General features: G+C 34.3%; 1 long non-coding RNA gene across 1 annotated transcript in view; it reads right to left on the bottom strand.

Moving 5' to 3' along the window:
* Positions 1–605: 605 nt before the first annotated feature.
* The window catches only part of LOC137855244 (uncharacterized), a 74840-nt gene continuing 69445 nt past the window's right edge, over positions 606–6000 (bottom strand). Inside the window, exon 3 of the long non-coding RNA XR_011095629.1 lies at positions 606–3302. This is a non-coding gene — a long non-coding RNA (uncharacterized lncRNA). The remainder of the gene's footprint in view (positions 3303–6000) is intronic.

The following is a 6000-nucleotide window of genomic DNA, read 5'->3' as shown; positions in this document are numbered from 1 at the left end:
AATTCAATCCTTCATACATACTATTTCCATACAAACCATACATGCATGAGAATATATTTGAAAGGCATCTATGATCTCTATAATAAAATTGTCTAGACAAATACAGGCGCAAAAAGCCATTTCCTTCTGAGTAGAACAGTTCATACCAGGCATGTAATCATCAGTGTATCCATACTTGCTCAATACTTTAATTTAGGTATTTGTATATAAGCAAAAGGTAAACCTGCTTTTGAAACAAAGATGATGACTTCCAAAACACGCAGTTTTGTTTTGTTTTTGTTTTGTTTTTACCCAATGAATAAAATAGTGAATTCTTAAATGTGAATACAGCACAGACAGTTATTTTTCTCCCACCCCATGCATTTTGTGTTCTTTGAAGCTAAATTGCAAATCTAAAAATCATTCAGATACACTTATTTTGAGACTAAAAAATGGCTAGATTTGAAGTGGTGGCTGCTCTGACAGCCATCCACTGGGGAAAAAAAATATAATACAGCAATAAAGTTAAAATATCCAAGTGAAGTTTAAAAGAGCAAATCACAAGAACAATCAGGCAGCAAAATGAGTGTTTATTTCAGAAAACAAAGTTGGCAAGAAAGAAGAAAAAATAGCAAATGACTTGAAATATATCATAAACTGTTCCCCTCAAAACCTCAAATCTTTCAGCTGCCAATCTCTGAGCACATGTGATGAAACTCTGAACAAGTGTGATGAACAAAACTCTGAGAGCTCTTCTAAGTTATGAAATCTCGTCCTGGAATGAGTTACAAAATCTCCTTCTGCATCTAAACTACCTCATTGCTAAGTCCTAAGACTTCAGCTGAATCAAGCCAAGCAGCAAGGAGACACCCCACCCTCCCAGTTAAATTTAACATTTACTGGAGCAATGCATGAGCCAAAATCAAATTGCAGGTTTTCTCACTAATTCCACATAACTTGTTTGAACAGTTCTTACCACTGGTAAAGGAAAAAACAATAGATACATCTGAAAATTCTTATGGATTTGTTTTCTAGTGTTAACATATCCAACTAAAGGAAGAATTCCTATTGAAGCATTTCCTTACTACAGATGTAATTTGTTCAGTCACTTAAGGCTGCTTCCTTTAACATACGAATTGCAATATGTCATAAATCAGTATTTGCTCTGACTAATCTGAATGAAACTAAGCAATAGATTAAAAGTTCAACATGGAACTGACCTGGTACCGAAGGTGCATGTATACTCATGAACTACCCTTTCTTTTGACTCTCTCACAGAAGGAAAACTGATATTTGTACACACATGAAGAAAAATATCCTCAACATAATTTTGAGTCTATTCCAGTTTAAAGATAGTGTTGCTATTATTATTTGAAATATACATGTATTTAATGTCAACTGTTCAAGGGCTGTTTCTCCTCCTGCGAATGCTACCACAGCATGATTTATGGTAGACATTATTTCTATTGCTAAGTTTGGGTATGAATCTCAGAAAAATTAAAGCACAAAGTTACTGTTTTCTTTATAAAATATTAGTAAGTGAAAGGAATTCTGGCTAGTTAAATATTCAAAATGCCTTAAGAGATGCTTTTTCCCAGGATTTCCTGTTTGTTTTACTCATCAGTCTCGTTTACCTGACAATTTACTTGTGAAATATATGAGCAGATGACTTAAAAAAAAATATTTTATGCTCTCCTGCTGCTTTGTAGAGCTTTGCAGAGCAGGGATAGAGCATACAAATGATAAGTCAGAGTACTTATTGGAGAATGGCTTAGATTTAAAGTAGATCTAGGGAGTCAAGCTTTCTTAGCAATTTTTCAGAACAAATTTTTTTTTATTTTATTTTTTTTTTGTCAGCTCCTTCTCTGCAACAATGTATTACTAGGTGAACAGTCCTTTCCTAGGGTGTTCTGTTTATTATATTGTTCTTCATTTTTGTTTCTCCCCACTCAAACTTCAGAATGCATTTTTTGGGGGGTAGTTTTTAAATGTACCATCTTGACAACACATTTTTTCCTTATGGGATCATATCAGTATTTCTCAACACTTTCTGTCTATTTTCTTAATAAAACAGAAATTTTACTGTTAATTATGGATCTGTTATTAATCAAGACAGATAGACGCAGATATACATACATATGGAACACAAAGAGCTTCTCAACTGGAAAAAAATTGACAAAAAAAGAGCATCAATACCTGTCTTCTTTGACTAATCAACAATCTGTAAGAAACATGGTAAATATATCCTTTTTATATAACATATACTGAATTAAATACATACACCTGTTTCATTATGAAAAACAACAAAAATATTTATTAGCAATAAACTTTGTAATTTTTTCCTCACTGAGTAGGCAATGGGCTACTTTTGTCATTTTGTAAATGACACTGAAATGGAAAGTCTGTCATTTTGCCACTAGATTTTTCTGCTTTGATTAGAAAACAGCAGCTCATTAGCTCCTCTTCCTGAATATGTCCCCATCATCATGCTGAAGAATGCCAGTGCTTGAAATAGGACAATTATTATTAACTTTTTTTCTAACTCGAGTGCATTTTGCCTTTGGACTTTACACAAAATAAATTATAATTTTCCCTTCTAATCTCTACTACATCATTAGGACTTTGAGACGAGGAATCTGTTTTCTCTAACAAATGGCTAAATGCCAACAATTGGTGGCATTTGAAAATGAAACTGACTGAATACAACAAACTGTATTTGCTTTCCCTGGCATTTCCCCTCTATTTTATACTGTGTTTCTGAGAATGTCCTCTAGAATGACTTTACTTTCATTAACTTCTTTTCTGACTAAGAAGTATTATTCTGAGAGCATAGAGTGCAGTAGCTTTCACAAGTGGGCACATGGAAAAAAAAAGAAAAAGTATTCACAGACAGAGATACATTCACCCAAGTGCTTTGGGCAGCCAAACATCACTTAATAAAGCCACACATATATAGTACAGTTTAGTAGCATTTGCTGATAAATCCCACTTCCCATGAGACTGGACCACAGCTGAACAAGAGATAGGACTCCCATACCACAGTCTACCTTAACTTGCACATCTGTTTTTCTACATTTCACAAACAATCCAAAAGAAATGAAATCTGAAACATTTCCTCAGGGTAGCTAGATATTACAGAAAGTGGCAGAAAAGAATGAAAAAGTTGAAGGCCCTTTACAGGGCTCTGCCTGTAGATATTTCTCCTTTATGAAGAAAGGGTCACCACCTTCTGCTCTGTGCGAAGATGCTTCTCTGTAGCACAAAGCTGTCAGACCCAAACCATTCCTTCATCTTTTTGCTCTCTCCTTTATGGTGTTGGAAGGCTTAAGCAAAGAGAAGAAAAAGGTCTGTTTAGAGAGGACCTCAGCTCATGGGCCACAATCTTGTTTGGTTTTACAACTAAGAGCCTCCAAACATTGATAGAGAGTGACATGACGAATGCTCTAGCACATCACAGCATTTTTTTCTTACACTTCTTAATGAACATGTTTCTTACACTTCTTAATTTACATGTTTTTTACCGTTGCACCAAATTAAAAGGAATACAAAACTTCACCACACTCAAAAAAGTCCTCCTAAAGTGGTAAAAAGGACATCATAGCCAAGAATAGACACCTAAAAGATGACACAGACAGTAGTTTTAGATGAATATCTAATACCTATTGATTAGAGACAAAGATAAGTGTGGATTGTGTATGACACTCAAAAAGCAATGGGGTTTAGAAGGGGCAGAGTCTTTAAGCAAATAATTACTTACAAAAGTAATAAGCTTTTTTCTATCATTGTATTCCCCTGAAAAGAACACAAAATCTGGCCAGATATTGATCTGTTATCAACACCAAGGGATAAGGTCTTGAACACTCTTAAGCAATTTCTGTGCAGCATCTGTTGACCGTCTGTGTTCTTTACTCTAGTTAGTAGAATTAAACCAGGGAACAATTCAAATATACTGGAGGAATTAGAAAAGTGGAGTATACTAGTAAGCACTGAATCTACCTTCTTGCTTCTTTTTTTTTTATACTATATATTGCTTCTATTTTTAATAACTGTGAATTTAATTTAGCTATTTTATCTGAGAAACCAAAATTGATAAATTCTGAATAAAATACTATGGATGTTAAAAACAGGAAAGAAGGAAAGCACATAGAAGGAACAAACAAGATCCGACAAAGCCACATATATAAGAACTCACCAATAACAATTAAAAGCTAATTACTCCTGATAGCAGTGCTTTTCATTCTTAAGGGTTTAGAGAGTTAGTACTCATCCTAAACATGAGTTTAAATATAACTTCATATATTCTGTGGGAATGAAGTATTCCAACACCGATTATCATTTACTTGCTAGTAAATTGCTATGCCTCAAATACGTTACTGAATTAACACTGACCTGTCAATTACTTGACACGTGGTATTGAGGTACAGTTCTATATTTAAACATTTCTTTGAATATTATAAACAATCTTGCCTAAAATTAGTTGGAGAAATAGTACTGATTCTAGATCAATGCAAACTATTTAGTCTGACAATTTATCATATAAATATTTTTTACATGAATGACAGAATTCTAACATCCTTTGCCCATAGAAGCATTTGATTTTCTGTTTTGTTGATGTTTAAGTACTTAATGGATATACCTGTAAATGGATTTGCATGCAGAATGCTTCTAAGTACATTGCTGAATGTGAAGGAGCAATGAGTTTAGATATCTATGTCCTTTTGGTTAAATGACAATGACTATCCCTTTCCAAACCATGAATTATGTCATCCCTTATTCCTGTAGGTTCTGCCAAGGAACAATTTAAGACTCACACTTCAAAAGAAAATTCCAAATATTAAGATCTGTGCTATGTGATGTATGTTACACATATCACCACTAACTATGATACTGTAACATTAACTACCAGCAAGTATGTACACCGCAGATGCCCCATTATTGTACAAATAAGAATGCAGATCATTTAGAAATAATTCAGATGGCTGGTATCTTTTAATGACCTTCCATGTGATATTCTCTAAAAATTATACTGCATAAACTACATTTAAATCACTGATACATAAGAGATTCAGTTAACATTCTGAAAAACTGTTAAGATCCAGACCCCATAGGTTCAGGGGACCTATGAGTTTTAGATTCTATAAATATATATATAAAGTTCTTCAAATTGTTATTGATCAAACAATTTAGATGAAAAATTAAATCGCAGCCTTTAAACCTCTCCTGAGTTTTCACCAGCAAACTGTCAGGGCTCCTAGATACTGCTTCTTGGCATGCATACAAGAATCCCAGTTTCAGGCATTTATCTTGCAAACCTTCTTGCAGGAAGCACAGAGGAGCTGTTCTCCCACATATGATGCTTCAGATGCATAATCCAACAGGAATTCTCAGCAGCCCACATCTACTTGGCTGTCAAAGGAGGAGGATGCAAAAGAAACGATGTTTACCTCTCAAAAAGGTTAACAGACAACTTGTTCCTCTCTTAAAATTCTCAGGTTTAACAGGTTTAAGCTGTTTCATCATTCTTCCTGACTTTTTTTTTTTTTTTTTTTTTTGCACCCTTTTGCTTCCTTGACTTAAATCTAGTCAGCTATAGGCACAAGCTGTTAGTATGTCAGTGTACTTCTGCCAGTATACTAAGTATGTTGTCCTACAGTTTTCCTAAATATCTGTAAAGATACTAGATAGACTGAGTTTAAGTCATAATATAGGCACACAATATTAGGTCACAGCTTCAGAAATCACTCTGTGCATTCACACAGTGCAATTTTTCAGATAGGTAAAGATTCACAAACCGTCAGGAAATACTCTTCAGATTTCTCAAAATGCAGTCTGATAGTAACTGGACTCAAAGGTCAGCAGGTTGAAGACACTGTTTCATGCTGTCATTTATGACACCTGCTCAGAAGGGACATATTTGACTTATTGATAGCTTTGAATGTCTCTGACTATTCCTCTGCATGAAAGAAAAGCAGAGACTATTGTATTTCCACCCAGACATAATTTTTTTTTCCTTAGCTGGGC

The sequence above is a fragment of the Anas acuta genome, chromosome 4, assembly GCF_963932015.1.
Source record: "Anas acuta chromosome 4, bAnaAcu1.1, whole genome shotgun sequence".
Taxonomy (NCBI): Eukaryota; Metazoa; Chordata; class Aves; order Anseriformes; family Anatidae; genus Anas; species Anas acuta.
The sequence above is the reverse complement of the archived record's forward strand: the minus strand, read 5'-3'. Positions and strand labels throughout refer to the sequence as shown.